Here is a 25,567-nt window from a genome sequence, read left to right on the forward strand (position 1 = left end):
TGCAATACCCCCCCTTTGCCACATACTCTACCTTTTTTTTCGTGTCAGCATCTCCTTTCCCCCCCACATACTCATACCAATAAACTAATGATTATTTTGTAAAATAGTTTGGTTGGAGAAAGGACCCAGTTTAGTGGGTAGGATGTTAGATTTCAATTGGTGGTTCAAATGGTCACTATGCTCTCTGGGTGATTTATTTATTTATTTATTTATTTATATTTATTTATTTATTTATCTATCTATCTATTTATTGCATTTTTATACCACCCAATAGCTGAAGCTTCCTGGGAGGTTCACAAAAATTTAAACCATTCAAAGTACAAAACTCAGTATAAAACATGATATACAATACAATATAAAAGCACAACCAGGATAAAATCAGCAGCAGTGCAGAAATTATATCCTGTCTCTCAGGGTTGTTGTTGGATTAAAAGAGAGTAGCCCCACATATGACCACGTGACGTTTTCTCCTTGGAGGAAGGGCAGGTTAAAAATGTAATATGGAAAAAAATTACACTGATATTTTTCCAAAGGTTAGAAATTAAAACTAGCTCAACTCCAGTTAGTTTTCTTCTGCAGAACTTGCATGCACTAAATAACAGAAACAGGGAAGCTGCCTGCTAGGCATGTGCTCCGCTCCTATTAGAAGCGCAGAAGCAGGAGCAAATTGGCCTGCTCCGCCTTGCCCAGAGGCAGAGTAGAAGCGGACCACCAACCCCTAGAAGCAAGGCGAAGAGAAGCGACCATTTTCGGAGCGCTTCTCTTTCCGCGGAGCGCTCCGATCGCCATCTTGAAACATTTCGCCCATAGATAGCTGGGTTGTTTTTGAAGCTATCGTTCTGAAAATTCTTGTGCTTAGACAGTCGTGGATGGGGGTCATTTTGAGACTACTCTCACCTCTCTGCGTCGTGCGGGTCGCGTGCTATTTTTTTTAAAAAATCGGGTCAACAAACAGGGACAGCGCGGGTGAAACGGCTGTTTTCGCCCATAGGATTGCATTGCGGAAAAGAATCAGGGATAACTGGGTTGTTTTTTAAGCTATCGTTCTGAAAATTCTTGTGCTTAGACAGTCGTGGATGGGGGTCATTTTGAGACTACTCTCAACTTTCTGTGTCCTTTGGTTTGCGTGCTAGAATTTTTTAAAAATCGGGTCAACAAACAGGGACAGCACGGTAAACCGGCAGTTTTTTGTTTTGTTTTGTTTTTTTTGAAGCGATGACAGGCACATTCAACTCCCAATCCTGATGAGAACTGATCACCTCATGAAGCATCCTCCAATCCCAGCGTTGGAGGGGGGGGACTAAGGCAGAGGCACCCTCAGAGCTTTCTGCTTTGTGTCTCTTTGTGGGTTAGCGTTCGTGGAGAGAGGAGTTAGTTATAGGTGCTGCTGCTGTGTTTGGACTTTGGAGATAGATTAGGATTTAGCTTGGTGTGTGTGTGTGTGTGTTTGTTTGCTTCTTTCTGACTTTTAGCTTAGTTTGCTCTGTGTTTTTCCCTTACTTTGATTTAATATAAACTTTATTTTTAAACTTTGGAGTGTGTGTTTATTTGGTTGGTTGGTTGGTTGTCCCCCCCTCCCCTCTCTTAAAGCCTGACTGTTTCATCTTCCTTCCTTCTATATACCAAAAAATACAAAAAAAAACCAAAAAAAAATTATTCTCTATTTCTTCTCTCTGTTACTTGGACTCTGTGTGTGACTGTGTGATTGTGTGAGCGTGCTGTGTGTGCAGTGCACTGTTTGTGAAGTGCAACAGCCACTGATTGAGCATTTCAAATCCTGTTTGGGCAAAGCATACACACACTTCTTGCCCCATTTCCCTACATACAGTAGGATTAGACACATGGATTAGCTTTCATGGTGCCAAGTTTGAGGTTTCTAACATGCAAAATGACAGAGCTATGGAAAGGGGTGTGAATGGGGTGCCCGATTTTCATAAATTCCCCAAAAATCAGGGGATGATGGGATTGCCTTGAAACTTGGCATCCATGTGGACATGTGGATAAGCTATCATGGCGCCGAGTTTGAGGTTTCTAACATGCAAATTGACGTAGTTGTAGAATGGTACAATTTGGGGTGAGTTAAGCCACACCAAAAATCAGGGGATGATGGGATTGCCTTGAGTCTGGGCGTCCATGTGGACACATGGATAAGCTATCATGGTGCCGAGTTTGAGGTTTCTAACATGCAAATTGATGGAGCTATCCCAAGGGGTCTGAATGGGGTGCCCGATTTTCAAAAATTCGCCAAAAATCAGGGGATGATGGGATTTCCTTGAAACTTGGCATCCATGTGGACACGTGGATAAGCTATCATGGTGCCGAGTTTGAGGTTTCTAATGTGCAAATTGACGGAGCTATCGAAAGGGGTGTGAATTAGGGTTATGGGTGGTGCGTTAGAGGTTAGAGCCGCGCCAAAAATCAGGGGATGATGGGACTGCCTTGACTCTGGGTGTGCGTGTGTGTCCCTGGATAAGCTCTCATGGTGGCAAGTTTGAGATTTTTAGCGTGCAAATTGATGGAGCTATGGAAAGGGGTGTGAATGGGGTGCCCGATTTTCAAAAATTCCCCAAAAATCAGGGGATGATGGGATTCCCTTGAAACGTGGTGTGCATGTGTATACCCCCATGAGGTGTCATCGTGCCAAACGTGAGGTTTCTAACTTTCACAGAAAAAAAGTTGTTTACTTTTTTAGCTTTCAATGCAAGCCTATGGGGGGGGGGAAACGGAGCTCCGATCCGGATCCGGAGCTCCGAGCGGAGCAGAGTGGACATGGGCGGAACGGGGGCGGGGCGAAGCGGTCCGATCCGAAAATCGCAGATCTGGAAGTGAAGCGGAGCGGGGGGTCCGTGCACACCCCTACTGCCTGCAGGGTGGCCCTTCATTTTGAGAATGGTTTCCTATGGTGTATGAATGTTTGAATTCTTATTGTGATTTTTTTTTTAAAAAAAAAAAAGCCTTCAGTGCACAGGTTCTTTTTCTACCAATGTCTCAAACCTTGGGTTGTTGCACTTAAGCAATGAAGCTAGCAGAAATGCATGCCATTTTGCAAATTGCTCATTTTGGCTTTAGCATTGTCTACAGCAATGCAATTTTTTTGACAATAACTCTGCTTTCCTTTATTATTCATGAATAATAGTCTTCTGCAGATCAAGTCCAATGGTACATAGTAATTAGGGTGACCATATGAAAAGGAGGACAGGGCTCCTGTATCTTTAACAGGATTTGTATTGAAAAGGGAATTTCAGCAGGTGTCATTTGTATATATGGAGAACCTGCTGAAATTCCCTCTTCATCACAACAGTTAAAGCTGCAGGTGCCCTGCCTTCTTAAATCTGGTCACTCTAGTATAGCTCCTGCACCTTTAACTGTTGTGGTGAAGAGGGAATTTCACCAGGTTCTCCATATATGCAAATGACACCTGCTGAAATTCCCTTTTCTATGCAACTCTTAAAGATACAGGAGCCCTGTCCTCTTTTTCATATGGTTACCGTAATAGTAATATTGTTCACTGTTAAAACAGTTTCTTTGCATATTACCATACATTTAAAAGGACCTCCCTCCCCGCTTACTACTGTTTCTGGTTAGCAGTTCAAATTTTGTAATGGGCTTCATACCTTGCCTCCAGTGAAGTATATTAGGTGAAATAACCTGGGACACTTGAATCATGTATTCCTTGAACTGCTCTATCCTTGTAGATCTGGCAGTGTTTTTACTGGTGTTAGGCCTTGAAATGGGATGTTCCTGGGGAGAGGTGGGGGTGGAAGGAGGTGGCCTTGGATCTGCTGGATCCAGGACCACTTCACTCTCCGAAGAGCACTTGGGTCTGGAGATGTTTAGTTATTTCCCATTCCATTGAAACCAACGAGAAGAAAAATGATGAGACCATCCCACCTATCACCTGTCCCATCTGGGGCAAACTGGCAGGGCTTTGAAAGAAGTTGATGATCTGACACTTCGCTCTCCTTTGCCCCCCTTAGAATTGCTCTGTTCCCTCCAGTTTTGGATGGATTTGATGCAGGTTTGCAATATTATATTAGATAATGTTACAAATAATAAATATAAATAATATTATATGCAACAAATGTTGCAGTGTGTAGTGCTTTTCTTCAGGGCTCCAGTTTCTCCAGTAATTTCTCCATTTTGCCCCCCCTCCTTTTTCTTTCTTTCTTTCCTGGAAGGGGTATGGTGGACACACTTCTGCCAAATTCCAGCTAATACTTTTTAGGGTTAGCTGTAGGAGCCCTCTGTCTGGAACCACCTTCAGTGTAAACAGGAAATCGCCTATCCAGACAATGAGATGGTTCTGTCTGCTGTTTTTATGTCTATGTGTCTCTTTGTAGTGAGTTGGTTGATGAGCAAAAGGATAGACTGCACAGCATTCCTATGTACCGTTACAGACCTCTGTTGTTTAGTCAGCTGGCAACTTTATAGTTAATTAAGAAGCTCTTTCATACAGGCTGTTAATTTACAGCCTGTCCTGAAGCTGTCTATGTCAGCTAAGTTATGTCATCCTGAAAGATTAAATAGATTTTGCTTCCCAAGCTAGAGTGCTGGCAGCTCTCTCATACAGGAAAGGCAATTATTTTCCCTGGCTGAGATGCTTCAAACACCTTTGGTAAAGAGAAGCCCCCCTTCTCCTGTGCGTATTTGCTTGTTAGCTCCTGAGGGGAGGGGGAAGAGGCATTGCCTGTCAGCTCATGAGCTGGAGGGAGCAGAGAAACTTAAAAGATCTAATACACAGACTTTGTGCTTTGGTCTCACTCCAAGGGGCAATGCACACATGAACAACTTGGAAAAAACGTGTGGTCCTAGGAATGGCTTTTCGTATTTTGTTGGGGGATCCCAGAGTACAAACACTGTTTGTACTCTGCTTTGTCAATTAAAAGAGGTGTGAATTTTCTTTGCATATACAGTCTGCATCTATTTTCTATAACAAACTGTCTTTTTGTACAAGTGGCTTTGTTCTATCTTGGTAATTGAATTTGACTGTAGCATGACAGAATCATAAACCCAGATCAATACACGGTCCTCCTTCTCCATTCAGTTCATTCCATTTCCCTTTTGACTTGGTTTTCATCCTCCCCCGCCACTCCATTCTATTACCCTTCCAGCTGTCAATCTGTCAATGTTCTGTGCCATTGACCTATCATTGAGCTGGTTTGAGGGGTTTCCCTCCTTAGGATTTTTTAAAAAGATTTTTTTATAGTCCTAAAAACATTGGGTTTACCCAAGTGTCCTGGATCCTCATGAATGGTTTGGCTACAATCTCATGAGCACTGGAAAACACAAATTGGTATAAGGAAGAAACGGGACCTGCAACAAAACGTTGGTGAAGTGCTGCTGTTCAAGATTCCAGCCAGCCAGACCTGCCCTTTTCCAGGATACTTCATTCCATCCCCCCCCCCCCCCATTTTTTGTCTCCCGCCCCTAAGAAATAGCTTTTTGTGGCTTCTGAGCATGCTTGGTCCTTACTGGGCTGTTTTGATCCCCTCCTTAACTGAGGGGTCTTTTTATTGTACTTTCTATTCCTGCAGGTTTGGTGATACCTTTTTCTTGTGTGTGGATGGTGCTGTTTTAGCTATATAAGGATTGGAACTTCGAATATATGATTATATTTGTGCCTGAAAAGGAAAGCTCTAGTTTTATGGAACTGCCATAGTTGCAGACAGTTTAGAACTCTCATAGTTGATGTTTAATAAGAATATTAATATTAGTCCCCAATGTTGCAATCTTTTGCCCTCAGAGTCACTGGTCAATTAACTCAGGCACACAAGAATTTGGGATTCCTCGTCTCTGCTGTAACTTACTAGCCAAAGAGACAGATGAAATACACAACACTGACAAGCAATAGATCCCACACAAAATATAAGAAGAAGAAATTGCAAAACTTGTTTGAACTCAATTAGTGTATATGTGCGTTTTAATGACATATCAATTTACTTTTATGGCATTTCAATACTGCATAATCATCATTTTCTAATTGATTGAGTATTAACATCAAAGAGAATTAAACGAACGCAGTTTCATCACATTTCCAGGAGTCATCAAACATTTCCAATTACCACTCAAGCAATATGCATAAACAATCTTTTGCAAGAAATAAGGCACACTATTTATTTACATATCAGGGAAGATGACATTAGAATGCAAGCGACAGAAGCAGTCTTGATACCTTGAAGTAAGTACACTATGACCAAGGACTTGTCTTGAGGAGGGGTTTGCCCAGGATGGATCTGGAGTGGAGGCAGGTCATCTATATGATGCAGCCACCATCTGCACTTAACACGCTTTTTTTTTTGCTGCGTAGGCGAGCCACATCCAATGGTAACCCCTGGTTGGTCGGCATCAGCTGACAGGGAAGGGGGCGGAGCGCCTCCCCCCAGTGCTGATCACTTTCACGTGTAGGCGTTGCTGCACGATTTCAGCACTATTTCAGTGCATGCATCCTTTCACCTGTGCAGTCTCACATCGCTAACATACCACCCTGTCTCCTCTCTTCTCCTTCCCCTTGCAGTTCATTGGTTGTTGTGGCTGGGAGGGACTTTGAGATAGACATGGGTTCCTTCCCCCACCCAAATTCTTATTTTCCCATGTTTTATTTTTTTATTTCTGCGCAAATGCAATTGAATGCAATTCTGGTAGGCTGAAATGGTGTAATTATGCAATGGTGTACCTAAGGGATTAGGGAAAGTCAACCCCTTGCATGTCCACGGACTGGTCAACCTATCCTTGTTTCAACAAAGTATTGTTGCACTGTAAAACATAGGAGAATGGGGTGGGGAAGGAAAAGAACACACAATGCTTTCCCTAGGATCCTTATAAACCAAGTTGGAGGACTGTAAGTACGATGGACCGACTGCAAACGCTGTACCAGTGATCCAGCAGGCGTTCCCAAGGAGAATAATGAGGAAAGGAAATTGAAATGGCATGCTGGAGGAGAACACCCCCCCCCCTGCTTTCATCAGTGACACCTGCCTACACACACACCCTTCCACAGACAGACGGCCAGCAGAAAAATTGGGACGATCTGAAATAGCATCGAAAAGAAAATTGCATGGGAACAGAACAGCAATGTTATCGTGCATGGCGAAAAGAACCAGACTTTCCCCATACAAAAATAAAATGGAAGAGGAGGGGGAAAATAGCACAATCACAGCAAGATGAGTACAACCTCATGTGAGTGCTGCGCTGCAAAACCGGACACCAGGCATGTTGAGAGTGTGTTAAAACGCTGGTGTGATGGAGCTCTAAGAGTTGTATGTGTGAGTGCATCTCACCATTGTTACAGCAGTTGCCCTTGGTTTTGCTGTTTCCTCACCTATTAGGCTCTGGATTTCAAGTATCACAATTTGATAGCCAGGTTACCAGAAAGACTACCTGCTCCAATAACTATGCTTACCAGAACCGTAAGATCTTCCTTGGAGGCCTACTCCAAGTCCCTCTACTGAATGAGTGACTACTAGGAAGAGGGCATTTTTGGTAGTGGCATCCCAGTCTGAAGTGGCACCATCCCTGTGATCTTTTTTGCACCAGGTGAAGAGCTTTCCGTCTACCTAGGCCATTACATAATTCGTGTAATCCAAGTCTCTCTGTTTTAAAATTGGAGTGTTTAATTTGGAAGGGGGTTGATATGACTTGTGTTTTGTTGTCGTTTTTCATGTTGCTTTTAATTTTATGGTTTCATGTTCTAGTTTGTATTTTAAATGTTTTTTGTATTTGTTTATTGTAAGCCCTTCGGCATACAAATCCCATAAATAAATATACGTCTCCATAGGTAACAATATTTTCCCAGGCCATTTGCTTTATTATTTCATAGCTGGCCAAACCTCCCTGCCTTAAAGGATCAGGTGCCAACCTGACAAAAGTATTAAAGATGCTCAGCCTGACTGAGGAGGATGAAGAGGCAGGAAGAGAGTTTCTCTTTGCCCTTCAGTTTTTAATGCTGTGTGTACAGAGGGCAGTATCCAACATGACAGGAGTGCTAATATGTTGTGCTACTCTAAGGGACCTCTAGTGCAATGCTAATAGCATTAGCTGGCATGACAGGATTCCCCAGGAAATCCGTCACACCAGCCAATTCTAATGTTGTTGCATAAATTACAGTGTAATTTATATTAATGCTTATGTTGCATTGATACTGCCCAGATTTTGATTAGGGATATATGGTTTTTGTAAAATCTTTTCCATCTGCATTTCTCGGTTTGTCAGGTGCCTTATGTTCTGTTGTCGCTCTCCTTTATTCCTCATATTGAGACAGTAGCTAAATCCTGTCGTTTTTTTCCTGTATAATATTGCCAGGATTCGATCATTTTTGTCTGTCTCTTCTGCCAAGACTCTTGTTCATGCATTGGTTATTTCTCGGTTGGACTACTGCAGCCTTCTTCTCACTGGTCTTCCTTCTTCTCACATCAGTTCGTTGGTTTCTGTTCACCACTCTGCTGCTAAGATCATCTTCTTGGCTCGCCGCTCTGACCATGTAACTCCACTTCTGAAATCTCTTCATTGGCTTCCAATTCACTTCAGAATCCAATATATAATGGTCTTCGGCAGCCGCAGACCTACACACAAATGGACTTTGGACCAACAGGTCATTGACCAGGTTCGCTTATTTAGATATCTGGGTATTCTCTTTAGTGAGTCCCTCTCGTGGAAAGGGCATAGGGAGGCAGCGAAATTGAAAGCACAAAAAACTATAGGGGCTCTAATGAAGTTTTATTATAATAAAGGGGGACAGTTGATCGAACCTGCCCTAAAAATCTTTAACACCAAAGTAAACCGTGAACCGCCCAGAGAGCTTCGGCTATTGGGCGGTATAAAAATGTAATAAATAAATAAATAAATAAATAAATAACACAGCTGCTTTATGGGTCTGAAATCTGGGGGTCTGACAACACCATGACCGAAGCCTTGGAGATTGTGCAGAACAACTTCGTTCGAAAACTTTTCTCTCCTCTATCTGGTACCCCTGCAGCTTTTTTGCGCACAGAAGCTGGTAGTCCTTCAGTTAAGGCAAGAATTGAGAGTGCGCAGCTAAAATATTTTAAACGAATCGCCATCTTGCAAAATGAGCGTCTTCCTACCAAGTGTTTTCTAGAAATGGATAACAATTGTCATTGGACAGTAATATTCCAAAAGCTCTTGTATAGTTATCATCTCCCTGAATTGAAGTTTGCTCTAAGCATGGATAAGAAGCAACTAAGGGATTGGTGTTTTGGGGTAGATTCCAGGAGGGACCTGCAACTTATTAAAAATTCTAAATTCTCTCGGTGGTTCCCTCTTCTAAAAACAGAACACTATAGAGCATGTTATCTGTCCAAACTGAGGCCACTGCCCCTGAGAAATGCTTTCATTGAATTGAGGTTTCAAGTGATGCCAACTGCAGTGCTGGATGGACGCTACCACAAGGTACCATTTGAATCGAGATTAAGTATCTGTGGTCAACAACAAGTGGAAGACATAACACACTATATGTTAACTTGCCCTTTGTATAGGGACCCAAGAGAGAGACTCCTGAAACCGCTGCTGACATATGGAGGCATGAATGCCCAAGCAGAAACAGTTCTCTTCCTCCTTAGCGATACCAACAGTTATGTCACTCATAAAGTGGCCCTGTTTGCACTGGCAGCGAAAAAGATTAGGAAGAGAGAACTAGATAAAATTGCTATAAACTGCCACGGAGACTCAATGTGCTGAGCAAAATGAGAGCTTTAGTCACAGTAAATTTAAGCTTGTCTGTATGGTTCTCTTGGCTATTTTAAACTGTTGTGTACTTTTATAGTTGTATACTTTTCTATGGATGTATTTGTCATGGCCTTCGGCTAGCACAATAAACTGATGATGATGATGATGATGATGATGATGATGATGAATCCAATATAAACTTCTCCTGTTGACCTACAAAGCTTTTCACTGTCTAGCTCCTTCCTATCTTTCCTCTCTCATCTCACACTACTGCCCCGCTCGTGCTCTTCGCTCCTCTGATGCCATGTTTCTCACCTGCCCAAGGGTCTCTACTTCCCTTGCTCGGCTTCATCCATTTTCTTCTGCTGCCCCTTACGCCTAGAACGCTCTTCCAGAACATTTGAGAACTACAAGTTCAATTGCAGCTTTTAAAGCTCAGCTAAAAACTTTTCTTTTTCCTAAAGCTTTTAAAACTTGATTTTGTTCTGACTTTTATACGGTTAGTTTTACTCTACCCTGTGCCTGTTTGGTGCATTCTCTTCCCCTCCTTATTGTTTTATTATGATTTTATTAGAATGTAAGCCTATGCGGCAGGGTCTTGCTATTTTATTGTTTTACTCTGTACAGCACCATGTACATTGATGGCGCTATATAAATAAATAATAATAATAATTGTCCGCTCATTGAAGGAACTGGATTTTTTCCAATTTCTTGAATTTGCATAAAATTCCAAAAGTAACTAAAACAAAACCTGGTCTATAAGTCCATGGATCTGTGCAACTTGGGAAAAACTGATCCGCTGCAGAATTGGCAGGTCAGATTCATAGAAATTCAAACTCATTTGATTCCATTGGGAATTTCTCTGACATCTTTAATTTTGATCCCTAAAATACAATAACCTGTTCCCCCAATTCAGTCTAGCTAGGTAGTAGAACTTCTTATAGTAATATGCTTGAATATCTGAGGTGATTCTGCTGTAAATCAGACACATTTGTGAAAGGTCATAGAACTGTAAAATCCAGTTTATGTAAATGTTGCTGTGATCAGCCTCCGGTAGCCTCTAAACATAGAGTCAAGCGCATGCCACATAATGACATTCATCTGAAGAATACCACAGGCAGTCTCTGGCAGCCTTTCCGTGCTCCTGTCAAATGGTCCCCATCAACAAGGCATCCTGTGTTCACTCCCGCTCTTGGCTGTCAGGCTTATGACCTTCCCTCAAGTGAGGGGACCCTTAGCAGACTCTGAATTTTAAGAATCACTGTTTGAGGACCCAGTGACATCTCCCTGGTTAGCAATATTTCCCCAGGCTTTGAGCATTGTTATTTACTGCATAGCTGGATATAGCCAGACCTGCTTATATCCCATCAGACAGTTCAGAAAACATTGGGTGAAACATTTCTTTGTTTCTGTATATGGTGACTATGAAGCACTGACCTTGTCTAAGCATCTGCAGTGGCCAGGGATCACTGGGTGAACAGTCACATGGAGAAGGCTATTAAGGAGTTATAGCACCTTATACAAAGCATGAGAGTGTTGATTCATTTAGCCCACTATTGTCTACTGTAGGAATGGGGGACATTCCAGTCCAATGGCCAAATTCTAATCTGGGAAAGTTTTCAGGGGCTACATTTCACTTATGGGCATGGCCAAAGGTAAAGTGGGTGTGGCCAAAATTGGATTCTACCAATTGTAACCCTACCCAGAAGTAAGCAGGATACACACTACTGTGATTGGCAGTAGCTTCTAGGGCTTCAGACCTGCTACATGAGGTCCTTTTTTAGGATTGAAAATGGGAGAGGAGGAGCTAGAATGTTATACATGAAAGCACTCTTGTGCTGAGCTATTAACCTCCACCTCCACCTTTCCTATGAACACTATCCACTGCCTCCAAGATAGGCTTCCTTCTGCTAGACACTGGGATAGTAAATTAGGCTTACTAGAAGGTTTGTATTTTTAATAGGACTTACAGGGTTTTGTATAATTAGAATAGACCTATCACTTTACAAGCATTCTGGCATCTACCAATGTGTGCCTTTGAATATGTGAGAATAGATAGATCTAAGAGCTTGTGCAACGTGCCTTTGTGAAGACAACATTTCCTTTGAGATGCTTTCCACACTTGCTCTGCCTACCTATAGGACAGTGGCTTCTTAGCTTCTCTGCTGCCTGAGAAATCATTGGATCAAAATGGCAGGCAGTCTATTCTAGGCTGAGGCATTGGAACTACTTTGGACTGATGAACACAAGTAATTTCTCTAAACACAATCTGGAACTTGGTGTCGGACACATCCATAATCCTCATATTACTGGGGGGCATTTGGTGGCAGTGTTTGTGTATGTGTTTCATTAATCTTTGTAAACCACCCAGAGAGCTTCGGCTATGGGACGGAATATAAATGCAATAAATAAATAATAATAATAATAAATATTCAGAATGGTCAGCTTTCACAGGGCACAAATTTGAGCTGCACTGCAAAAGCAGCAATCACCCTTAATTGACTCCATAAAGTGCAAATGTGTGCTGTGACAGTGGACGCATACAGATGAAAAAAAAAAAAAAGAATGGCTCAGTTTTGCACCTTCCAGTTATTCCAATTGACCAAATGGATAAAACTCTGTTCAGGCCAATAAAAATTCTGGCTGAATGGTATATGGGTGTATTTTGTCCATCTTCTTTGTCTTCATTCTCTGACCCTATCACCACAGCTTTTACTGTACTACTTGATGAGATGTTAATGTTCTTTGAACATTAGAAAACTAGTACATCAAAGAGAACAATAGGTTGGAACTATTGATCTTGACATGTGAGGATGGAGACTTTGAGGTGGGAAGCATTCAGTCATGATGAATAACCCCCCTACTTTTATTTATTTTATTTTTTATTTATTTAAGGATTTTTATGCCGCCATTCAGCCAAAAAAGGCTCTCACGGCGGCTTACAAAAGTATTTCTTGACAGTCCCTGCCCACAGGCTTACAATCTAAAAGACATGACACAAAAGGAAAGGGGATTGGGAGGGAGGAGGAGGAGGGGGAAAAGGAAAGCAAATTCAGGCACTACAATCTTAGTTGGAAAGTTCAGCAGTTACAGGTGACAGCAGGAGGGAGGGGGCTCTCAGCTAGAGCTGGACCCAGGCATGGTGGAGAGGTGCCTGGCTGCTGCTTCCTCCCTCACTGGTGGCCTCTGCAGAGACAGTTGGTAGCAGGAGGGAGGGGGCTCTCAGCTGGAGCTGGGCCCAGGCATGGTGGAGAGGTGCCTGGCTGCTGCTTCCTCCCTCACTGGTGGCCTCTGCAGAGACAGTTGGTAGCAGGAGGGAGGGGGCTCTCAGCTGGAGCTGGACCCAGGCACGGTGGAGAGGTGCCTGGTTGCTGCTTCCTCCCTCACTGGTGGCCTCTGCAGAGACAGTTGGTAGCAGGAGGGAGGGGGCTCTCAGCTGGAGCTGGACCCAGGCATGGTGGAGAGGTGCCTGGCTGCTGCTTCTTCCCTCACTGGTGGCCTCTGCAGTGACAGTTGGTAGCAGGAGGGAGGGGGCTCTCAGCTGGAGCTGGACCCAGGCACGGTGGAGAGGTGCCTGGCTGCTGCTTCCTCCCTCAATGGTGGCCTCTGCAGTTACTTTAATTTTGAGACAGTACACTTTTAGGAGGAAGATACTGTGTGTGAATTGGCCATAACAATAGCAGAGACCATGGCATAGCCCCTTGCCTGACAATAGATGCAAGCTCTGAACAATTGCACACCAACTGAAGTGAACTGTCCTATCTATTATATAGATACAGTAATAGAATATGGTGGGATTCCATAAAGGTCTATGCTTTGTATACTTCCTTGTTAACATTAGCAATTGGGAAGTTGCCAGAAAAATGCTGTATTATTTTTAAAATTGTGCTGTCTGAAAGGAGGCCTAATTAATCTGAAGCTTTTTATTGTTTTAAGTGATGAGGTGGGAATGAGTTTTGCCTCATTATTAAGGCCGCCAAGCCTAAGCTATCCGTAAACTCTGCAGCTAATCTATGGCCAACAAAAATGGAGAGCTTCATTGGGTTGGCAAATGACTACAAAGTGAAGCTTCAGCAGTCGCAGGCTTCCTAGTATTGTTGAAAGAAATTTCATTTTGGTCATTGTTACTGTAACAGCGATAATGACATAACATTTTCAACTATTATGGCTTCATGCTATTGAAAATATCTCTGGCATGAAAGTGCTAATGCAGTAATCAGACCAAATGTAATATGGGATGAATAAAGTGTAAGAAGGCCATGGAGATAAATAATATTTCGATGATGATGATGATGATGATGATGATGATGATGATGTTGAATCAGTGGAACATACTTAATAAGGAGGTTTACCAGTTCTTTGGTTACTCAATTTCCTTTGCCCCTTTTCACAAAAACATAGGGCTCATCTACACCAAGCAGGATATTCCACTATGAAAGCAGTATATAAAAGGCAGGAGCCACACTACTGCTTTATAGTGGTATTGAAGTGCACTGACAATTGTTGGGGGCCCATTGACACATGGCCCCAACAGCTCTTGCCTTTTATATACTGCTTTCATAGCGCTTTCATGCTTTTTGTTCATGGTGATCAGTATAGTCCAGCATGGAGCAAGTGCATAATAATGACTCATCCACATTAGCATGCCCATTTCGTTGTTTTAATCACATGCAAGTTCCTGCAATGTGGGATTACCCTATGCCAAACTGGCTTCCTTGCTTCTGGGTAAGAATGTATGTATGTATGTGTGATGGATATCATAGCCATGCAAGGATAGGACTATAATATTTCAACTTTTATGTATAGAAAACACAGTGGCCAAGATTTTGTGCACATGGAAAATCTGTGAAAATAGCTCCATATTTAAAACCCATTAAAATTTTAAAAAGTGAAATGTATTTGCAAATCTAATTGATCAGGCAACTCATACTCAGCAAAGATACTTGAGCCAACCATTTACCTGAAATGATCTCTTACTATATTTAAATACCTTATTACAGTGGTTATCAAACTCCCACCACAACCACATGACAATTGCTGGTGGTCTTGTGGACCTCTTAATTTTTATTTTTATTTAAAAAAAGTTCTACAAATCAGTTCTGTATTTTGAAAATCTTGGGGCCTAGGCCCAGCTGATGAGATGAGTCCCTTTAACTAATACATGTTTTGGGGAAAAGTTAGTAGATTGCACCAGCACCCTATTATGAAAATCTTGTTAGCCTATTTGGTAATCCAGCCCTAGTTAAAAATGCCTTGATCTCTGTCATCAGAAAAAACCCAAAAACAAATCAAGTGCAGGGCCAAGTACACATATTCTCAACGGTTCTGCAACCTTTCCAAAGAAGTCCTTGTCAAACAATTTTATGGGAACAGTAGATATGAGACTATATAGGACAAGTGCTAGAATCTGGTGAAAAATTCCTATGAGTCAACATCTTGTGTTATTCAAGCTTCAGAAGTATTTGCAAAATGCAGTTTCAAACCGAATTAATCAAAGCTTGATTAACTCTAAAACTACATATGCTAGAGGAAAGAGCCTCAGACAATTGGGGTCACTTTTGTTAAAACTGTGTCTGTTCAATTTCTTTGTCATGACTGGGAAGTTATGGTGCTCATCCTAGCAGCAATGATATTTAAAATCTTGAAAGCCTCCTCAGCTGCCGTGAGGAACAGAATAAATGTGCTGCCTCTGCACAGAGTTCTGGAGAGAGATTCCCAAGTCTAAAATTAGCAGGAAAAGGAATGTGTCTGTCTTATCTATGTATGTGCTGGAGTTCCTGTTGTGAATGTGAACAGAGATGACGTTGTTATGGTGTATGAGCCAAACTGATGAACTGCAGTTCCAAAATATGGTTCACCATTGGGCCCCCAATATTAAGCTATTAAGCACAGGGTTATTTATTTATATGATGCTGCTGGTGTATTTTTGTCCTGCTCCTCAGCCAAAAAGATTCCCAAAGTGACTGACATGCAATCAGTAAAACAAGACAGTTCCTGCCCACAGGCTTACAATCTAAAAAGACACAACACACATGGAAAAAGAGATGCGGAGGGAAAATGGAAAATTAAGTAGTTTCTCAGCAGGGCTGCTGGAGTGGCCCAACTTCCCCTCTCATCTCCGACTGTACAGCCTGGTACAAGGGCTACTGGTGATGACAGCTGAGGGAGGAGGAGCCTTCATGGGGGAGGTCTTTCATCAGGGTTGGTGGAATGGCGCTTTTCCCGCTGTCTTCTCCCTCTGTACAGTCTGCTAAGGCTAAGTGCTAAATAAATGTTAAAATATAACCATGAGTGTCATCACACAGGGGAAAATTGCATTTGCTTACCGTCGCTTCTCCACCTGCGTGTTTGTCCCTCATTACTTCCTCTTTTGAAACAGGAAGTAAACAACTTGCACGTGGCCCATTCAGTGGGCCGTTTTGATCGTGCTGCTTTTCCTGCACATAGCAGGAGATAGCGGTAACTTCCATCTTTAAAAATAAGGTGGACTTACTGGGGTGGTTTTTTTTTTGTGGTGCAAAGAAGGCTAGAAGGGGCAGGCGGCGTACGGGAAGCAAACAACATTGTGAGATGGACCTGTGAAAATCCATGAGATCCCAGTAATGACCGTGCAATGAAATGCTCATCTGATGGAGCTCTATATTTAAAAAGATCTGATTTGAATTCCTTTTTAAATAGAGCAATGGGTACTTTTGCAGCTGCAAGGCCTTTAGTGAACCCTATTGGCGAGGGACAATTTCTTCAGTCCTTCATCCCACTGTTTAATCTGGGAGGTCCAATTTGGGAAGCAATAGAAGCATGGCCTATAAAAAAGATAACAACATTTTAATTTTCCTTTTAAGAACCTTTTCTAGAATAAAGGAGTTTCAGTTGAAAACCAGTCCTAATTTATATGGTTGAGGGTGGAGATATTGGATGTTAACTGTTGTTTATGTTTGGAGAATTTCATGGAAACATCACAGACGTATCTCATGGAACGCTTTGCCCCTAAGACCTACCCTGACATAAATAGCAGCCAACCCGAGGCACTGAAGTAGCTTTTGTACAGTGAGAGCTAGACTGTTATTGAACAACATGTCCTAGGAACAAAGCAGGTTGTAATTACTTTAGAAGCAAAGAGATGTAGGACAAATTGGTCCTGAGTAATGCTTTGTTCTTGGTTCCTTTTGCCCAAGGAGCTCTGGCACCGAGCTAACATTCATTTTTCCAAGCATATCCGCTCTCTGTATCTCACATCTCCAACCTGCTATGCTTTGCATGCTACAATGTCCGCCTTTTTTTTATCTCATTCACTTCTTTTTCACATTTGGTTCCCTAGGATGGGAGATAACACCTGCCTAAAATTTTCACTATCATCATTCCATCCATATTAAGACATGGAATTAACATGTCTGGGAGGTGGCCTGGACATGTCATTACTATCCTTGAAAACATTTTCTTTCTTTCTTTCTTTCTGTCTGTCTGTTATTGTCTTTCTTATCAGTGTTTCATAATAAATGGAATTTCCCTTCAACTTGAATGAAATTATTCGTTATCTTTTTGTTTGCTTTCTTGTATGAAATAAGCCTTGATTCTAAATGGTGAAAAGAAAGGTAAAACGAATGGCAGAAATTAGCTCCCATCTGCCTGGTAAAATAATTCTTTTATTTTTAACACCATAAACATGTGAAGGTGCTACTAAAATCTAAATTTTACTCTCAAGGTAAATATTAAAGTTACAGATATAAGCTTGGAAAATACTAAATTCTTAATTGTATGTTAAATACTACTTGACATATATATTCTACACCAGGGGTGGGAAACAAGGATGATCAGGGGTCTGGAAACAAAGCCCTATGAGGAGAGACGGAAAGAACTGGGCATGTTTAAACCTGGAGAAGAGAAGACTGAGTGGAGACATGATAGTACTGTTCAGGTATTTGAAAGATTGTCACACAGTGGAGGGCCAGGATCTCTTCTCGATCATCCCAGAGTGCAGGAAAAATGGGCCCATGTTACAGGGAGCCAGATTCTGGCTAGACATCAGGAAAAAACTTCCTGTTAGAGCAGTACGACAATGGAACCAGTTAACTAGGGAAGTCGTTGGTTCTCCCACACTAGAGGCATTCAAGAGGCAGCTGGACAGCCATTTGTCTGGGATGCTTTAAGGTGGATTCCTGCACTGATCAGGGGGTTGGACTCGATGGCCTTATAGGCTCCTTCCAACTCTACTATTCTAGGATTCTAAGTTTAGATCTAGATCTACTGGTAGATCTCTGGGTGATTTTTAGTAGATCAACAAGAATTAATGACTCCCACTTCTTTAACAATAGCATCAACAAAATAATGCTTCCCCACCCCTAAATTATACTGCTGAAATGAATATATATATATATATATATATATATATATATATATATATATTGGGTAACTAGGAGTGGATTTTGGGGTGGAAAGACCATTCTGGTATGCAAAACAAATTCCTGGGCCAAATATTCTTTGATTCTAAGTGTCTGGTTTTTTTATCTGGTTCCTGTTGGTTCATCATGAGGTTCTAGAAAAAACAAAGTAGATTCTGCAAGCCTGAAGTCTGCCTGCCCCAGTTCTGCACCCTTTGAAATAGAGTCAAATGCTCAAAACACACACACACACACACACACACACACACACACACACACACACACGTTATTTTCTAGGTCGTCACCACACAGCCAGCTGGGTGATCCATCCACACAGACAAGGTATCAAATGAAGATAAAAATGCAATCAATACCATCCTAAGCTCATCACCCTGTTAAGGAATCCACTGCTACAGAGATTCATTCTACAGATGACTGTTTCATCCCTAGCGAAGAGTAGACAGCGCTGTCACAGCTGTGGTCATCTGTCACATTGGTCTACTCTCTGTGAACTGGAAAGTATTCAGGAATGTGTGACAGAGTGAATGGGGAATGAATACAGAGAAGGTATTTCCCACTGCCAATATCCTTAGGTCCACTCTTGTATTTGTGTAAATCCAATTGACTTCTATGGTGTGTGTGTGTGCACGTGCACAACTGGAGCTAAAATTGGGCACAGTCCAAAGAACATTTGGGTAGTTCCCAGCCCATGAAAATCTATGCAGTTGACAGGTTTAAATCCTCACTTATATCCTATAGTCTTCCGTGAGGTTTAGGGCATGCCTAATCCTTGTTTTTGTAGTTGTTCCCTCCTTTATTATTATTTTATTTATTATTACATATCCTGCCTTTTTCCCTCAAAGGAACCCAAGGCCATTTACTGGATCCTTCTCCTATCCATTTTATCCTCACAACAACCTATTGAGGTAGGTTAGGCCAAGAATCAGTAACTGGCCTAAAATCACCCACTGAGCTTCATGTCGAGTGGGTACTAGAACATGGATCTCTGGAGTCCCAGTCCAACACTCTAACCACTACACCAAATTTACCTCCTCCTCCTCCTCCTCCTCCTCCTCCACTTTGTTCAATACAAAGCTACTATCACATGATAGCTAGTGCTTGGGCTACTTTCATGTAGTCCGGAAGAGTTTTCTAATGATTAACTAAACTAGCAATCTAAATAATCTTTAGCTTCATTTGTTCTTCAATGAGTAAGTTAGCATCCTTTCAGAAACCTCTACACCATGAAATACAATGGCTTACTGTGATTAAGTGGTAATTATTAGAGAAATGGTATTCTAGGGATAATTAGCTACCCGAGCTAAACAACTCAAAACTGCAGAGTTTGATGTTAAAATCTGGAAATGGGGATCAGGGAAGAGAAAAAGGATACACCACTGGAAACCTCTTGAAAGCTGCAGGCAGTCTGGTCTTGTGTATGCTATTTACAAACAGGCATCACATAGTTTAATTTGCTTATGCTGCAATCCTATACTTATTTACCCAGGAATGTGCTCCATAGAAATCAGTGGGATTTACTTCCAAGTAGACAAATATAGGATTGGATTGTTAGTTGATTTTGATATTGCCTTTCACATAAATATGTTAAGTACATATAATGCAAACACAATACTCAAACAAAATCCTAAAGAGCCCATACCCCAAATATAATGCCATTTACAAGCTGAACCAAGTTAGCCTTAATAAATGTAATACACTTAATGGAGAATAGAAATACACACACACACACCAGCCATTATTGCTGAATGTCTTCCTGAGCAGCAAACTCTTATAACGTTTCCAAAACTCTTGCAGATTAGACCAGGGCAGGCCTGCACGATTTGTTACCCATCAAATCTAATCCAGACCACAAGCCATTTGACCCATAAGACAACTCAGCATAATATGAACAAAATATCATCCAGATAAATCCCTCTCCAACATAAGAAGAGGCCTGTTGGATCAAGCCAAAGGCTTATCTAGTTCAGCATCCTGTTCCCAACCAGACGTGGCCAACCAGATGTCTCCGGGAAGGTTCCAAGAAGAGCTTGAAAGCACTAGATCTCCTTCACTATTGCTCCCATTATTACTTCCTCTGAATCTGGAAGTTCCATACAGTTGACATGATTAATAGCTAGCTTCTCACAGATTAATTTTCCATGAATTTGCGTTGAACCTCCTTTAAAGCGATCTGACTAGTGACCATCAATACCAGGGACGATGTCATGGCTAGGTATGATTAGGCACCTGCTAAGGGCTCACATCCTAGTAGCGGCCCACTGACAGGCACTTCCGGTACGTGCTCCTTGGTTTTTACCCATTGCAACCTGCTTATTCACTTGCCTTTTGCTCTGCCCAGACAATGGTGGCAGTGAGAAAGAGGAGGGGGGTGGAGTGGTAGATGCCACTGCCTATTTGCTTCCTGGATTTTTTCCTAGCAAGCAAGCAAGCGGTAGCAATGTTGAGAAAAGAGGCGAAGAAGTGCAATAGCTGCTGGTAACAATTGTGGTGCAAGGGTAGATTCACTGAGGGAAGAGGCCCATTGAGGATAACTTGCCCAAGGGCCTCTAAAAAACCTGGAGCTGGCATCTTGTATCAATGAATTATGCAATGCACGAAGATGTATTAAATCCACTGCCAGTCAATGTCATTGGCTAATCATCAATGTTAGTATTTTGAGAGAGGGAGAAAAACACCACTCTCTCCACCTTTACCGCTTCGGGCATATATCAGCCCCGTTCAGAAGACACCTTAAGGAAAGGAAAGGAACCTCTCGTGCAAGCACTTGAGTCATTGCTGACTCCTAGAGGTACGCCTGCTTTCGCTGACGTTTTCTTGGCAGATTTTGTAGCGGGGTGGTTTGCCATTGCCTTCCCCAGTCGCAGTTACCTTTCCCCCAGCTAGCTGGGTACTATGAATACATCTCTAACATTTAGCCCCTTAATCCCCCCCCCCAATTAACCTCCCCCCAAAGCTGATCAAACCTGTTGATGATTTTGGTTGCTGTTCTACATCTTCTTAGTTCTGTGAAATCCTTTTCCAGCAAAATATTTCTAGGCCATCACCACACAGCCACCAAAAGCCTCTGTGGGTGACACATCCACATTCTCAAGTTTTCAAATGAAGAGGAAAATCCAATCAATATCAGACTGAGATAATCATCCTGATTAGGACTTCATGGGCCAACCAAAATGGTACATAGAATTCCAAATCTAGCCGCATCATAAATGTATATAAAGGCACAGACTACTTAAGGTCTGGCTAATTTTCGAAGGAAATACATTAGAGGAAACATACAATAACGACTACCTTATTTTCAAAACCTATGTTTTGATTGGTAAAAATCAAATGTTTCTTCCAAAAACAACACATTCTTCAATTGTTACAGTGTTAGAAAACAAACAAACAAAATAGTACTAGCAATTTGTTTTAGTTGATTTAAGACCTGAGTTAATTAGCATGCTGTTTCATGCTTCAGCATTGTATAAATCAGCAAAGTGCTGAAAGAAGTGAGAATCTAAGCTACGGTTTTATATTGAAGTCCATTAGCCTAAAGAATAATGTCAGGACTTTCTTTACTCAAGTCAATGAACTGGAAAATCATTATCAGGCCCCATTATGGTATATATTTTCTGCTGCGGGGTACTGAAAGTTCTCATGGGGCCACGACTTCATTATACCATTTGACATTACTTATGTCGTTCTGAAATGCCTATACTGCATAAATGTGGATTTGAAGTGCTGCATTTGTTTCTTAGGCAGATTATCATCTTTAGTATATCCTCACAGCTATTCATAGGAGACTGAAGAAAAGGGAGGGATAGAGCTAGGGTAGGGATGCATCAAACTGTTATTTTCAGTTTTTCTCAGGTTCTCACTTTTCTAATCTTAAATTCTGTCCCCTTTGTGCATCAGTTTGCATATTTTAAAGAATACTCTGCACATTTTTCAAGTACATTTCTTCTACTGTACGCATTTTTGCCTAATATATACAAATCATGTTCTGTTACCTCTATAGTGTGTACTCCATTTTCTTTTTATATACGAATTTTAGTTGCATTCAGGAGGGACTAACTTCCTGTAATGAGGCGCGTATTTCTCTCACAGAATGGACAAATGATGTCCTTCATACTAGCCATTGTTCTTAATCTTGTATTGTATTATTGAACCCTTAACCCCCCAAATAAGGCTCCTTTCCTCCTCCTCCTCTTTACAAGGGAGATTCTTAGCAATAATGAGTCCAAGTGGAGAACAGTAAGAAAAAAAGTATTTGCTGCCCTTTGAGAGTTTTTAAATGGATTGTCATTGCCACCACGTCAACCACTTCCAGCCCCATGTGCTCCCAAATCCTCTTAGCCAGTAGCTGCAGCTGCTGGGTTCTCCTTACTACTGCTGCTGCAGCAATGGCTTCAGTGGTGCACCTTCCCTCTCTCTTTCTTCTCGTTTTCTCCAATTCCACTAGTGGTCCATTAGTGGCAAAACAACTTGTGGGGGAGAGGGATAGAGGTCTCAGTTCCTCTTTCTCCTTGAATCATTCCCAGTATATAAAATGCTGCTTCCAGGGAGAAAGGATCCCTGGAAAATTATCAAAGGTTTTTCTTTTCTTTGAAAAAGCGATATCCTAGGTTGGATCCAAATTTACACTGGATCAATAGCTGATGGAAGAGGGCTTTCCTTTCCCCTCCTTCCCACAGCAGTCCCTACAGCCTCCTGAAAATGCTACCAAGTCAGGAGACCCTGTGGAATGAAGTGAGCTGTGGTGTGTGGGAGGAGGGGGAGCCCCAAAAATCGGGCGGGGGGATCTTAAGCAAGTGGAGCCCTTCCTCTCGTGGATGGTCCCTTCCTCTCATGGGAGGCAGATACTGGATCCAAACCAACGTTGATGAGCAGATGGTTGGCTCGCCAAAGGAATGTTTCAGTTAAACACGATAACACATTTCCTGTTATGAAGAATGTTATAGGGAATTTTTAAAAACACAAGCGTTATGGATTTACTATTAAATGCCTTTTTGTTGTTCATCTGTTAAAACACTGTAGGAAGTAATCAAACCTGTGCCAAAGAGAAGTTTCTAGGTAACGTGTCCACGATACAAAAACAGCAGTGCTGCGTGGTTGCTTTGCAGAGATTCCTTTTGTGGAAAGACTGTGTGCAGAGGAAATAAGGATGAGATTAGGCAGTAGAAACTGCCTTCTAAATTGCTCTTTGTCCTTGGAGGTGAAGCAAAAATGGCCATCCATCCGAATTAAGAAACTATTATTGGCCCATCAAATATTATGAAATGAAATACTGTTTCATGATGTCAAAGTGATTCTCTCTGATAGACATGCAATAGTAGCCCAGCTGTGAGTCTTTTTTATTAAGGGCACCTTATTAAGTTAATACATATTCTTGTAGTTATGTTGATATGGCTGATTTCCAGAACACTAGTAAGCTGATTTCAGAGAAGAGTGGCTGGCTAATATGATTTGACAAATGAGCCATATCACAACCAGGGGTACATAAGAACCTAAGAAGTGCCATGCTGGATCAGACCCAGGGTCCATCTAGTCCAGCACTCTGTTCACACTGTGGCCAACCAGCCATCGGCCAGGGACCATCAAGGCAGGACATGGTGCAACAGCACCCTCCCACCCATATTCTCCAGCAACTGGTGCACACAGGCTTACTGCCTCGAATACTGATGATAGCACACAACCATCAGGGCTAGTAGCCATTGATCGCCTTCTCCTCCGGGAATTTATCCATCCCCCTTTTAAAGCCATCCAAATTGGTGGCCATCACTACATCTTGTGGTAGTGAGTTCCATAATTTAACTATGTGCTGTGTGAAGAAGTGCTTCCTTTTATTTGTCCTGGATCTCCCACCAATCAGTTTCATGGGATGATCCTGGGTTCTAGAATTTTGAGAGAGGGCAAAAAATTCTAGTAGATTACTGAGACAGGTCTTGACTTTGTGGAAGCCATGTTGATTCTTCTTCAGCAGGACCTGCCCTTCTATATGCTTGCTAATTTTGTCTTTAATAATGTTTTCAACCAATTTACCTGGAACAGATGTCAAGCTAACCGGCCTGTAATTTCCCGGATCTCTTTTTGAAAATTGGTTACATTGGCCATCTTCCAGTCCTCTGGTACAGAGGCTGAGCTTCGGGACATCTTGATGAGGAGTTTGCCCCCGAGTAGATCCGCAGTGGCGGCAGGTGAACTTAACCCGACTATTCCTAGTTGGAGTGAGGCAATGATGGCATCTGCTTTCTGTTGCCTTGCTTCGGAGCTGCGGCAGAGGTGTGCCTCAGCTGGTGGTGACCATTTTCTCTTTCATTCTCTTTATCATTAGTTGGAACCTCTTTCCATCATGCCATAAAAAAAAGAAAGAAATTCTTATGGCCCTTTCCCCATACCTTTAATTGACCACATGCTATTTTATGTACTGGAGAATTATTCTCTTGTGTCTCTTTCTATGTACGAGGTTTCCAGTGCCTTTATTTTAAAGTACCAGCGTAGCCATTTCTCTATACTTGAAGGGAACTAAATAGACAAATATTACATTCTAAATTCCCATTCTCCTCTTTCTTGATGGCTAGTGCTATTCAACAAAAAGATAGCTTTCCTTCTATTCATTTTGATTTATCTTTTTATTCGAGGGCTTTTATCACCTTGCAATAAAACCAAACAAAGAGGCCCACCACCAACACCCCCCTTGCCTGCTCTATATCAACCATTATCCTTCCCTATGTCTAACCATAAAAGCATAACATTGGCCAAGGTAATGAATATATCTATCTATATCTATAGATACAGACATCAAATCAATGATAAAAAAGAAGGAAAAGGGAAAAAATAGTGAACATAATTGAGGTGGAGAATCCTAATCCTCTAATGATATGCCCTCATTACTACTAAATATTCTTAAATGTTCAATTTTTAAAAAAGTGTCTGGGGACCCACTCATGTAGCATTAATTTAAGCAGATGCTGCTTCCACTCACTTGTGCCAGGAAGAACTCCAAGCCAGCCATACTAAGTGTTTTGCTATAGGCAGAGCCCCTAAAAGTGACTATTAATGATACTTAGGCATTGCCCACTTCACCATCACATAACCTAGAATAGGAGTTTCAAAGGGGAGATTATCAGGAGTTTGAATCACATATTAGTTCTCTAAGGAGTGTTTTATGAAATAAGAAGCATCATTGCAGAACCAAACTGGTCCACAATTCAAATGGCAAAGGCTGTAGAGAAAAAGAAAGCAAAGCAAGCATGACTCATTTGTAGGACTAGGTAGAATGATCTTTTTAAGCTACATGTGTATTTGGGGGGGGGGAGAGAATATCACATAGGTGAGCTGATGCTATCAAATGCTCCATCTCTTACACTGCAGCACATTAATTAATTGAATGAATTTTAGTCATCTCTCAAGACCATAGTCTTCTCAAGACAGCTTTATAGCATATAAATAATACAAACATATTAATAAAATCATATTAAATATAAATAATTTTAAGCAAAACCAGT

Source organism: Elgaria multicarinata, chromosome 4 (assembly GCF_023053635.1).
Source record: "Elgaria multicarinata webbii isolate HBS135686 ecotype San Diego chromosome 4, rElgMul1.1.pri, whole genome shotgun sequence".
In the NCBI taxonomy this organism is placed as follows: Eukaryota; Metazoa; Chordata; class Lepidosauria; order Squamata; family Anguidae; genus Elgaria; species Elgaria multicarinata.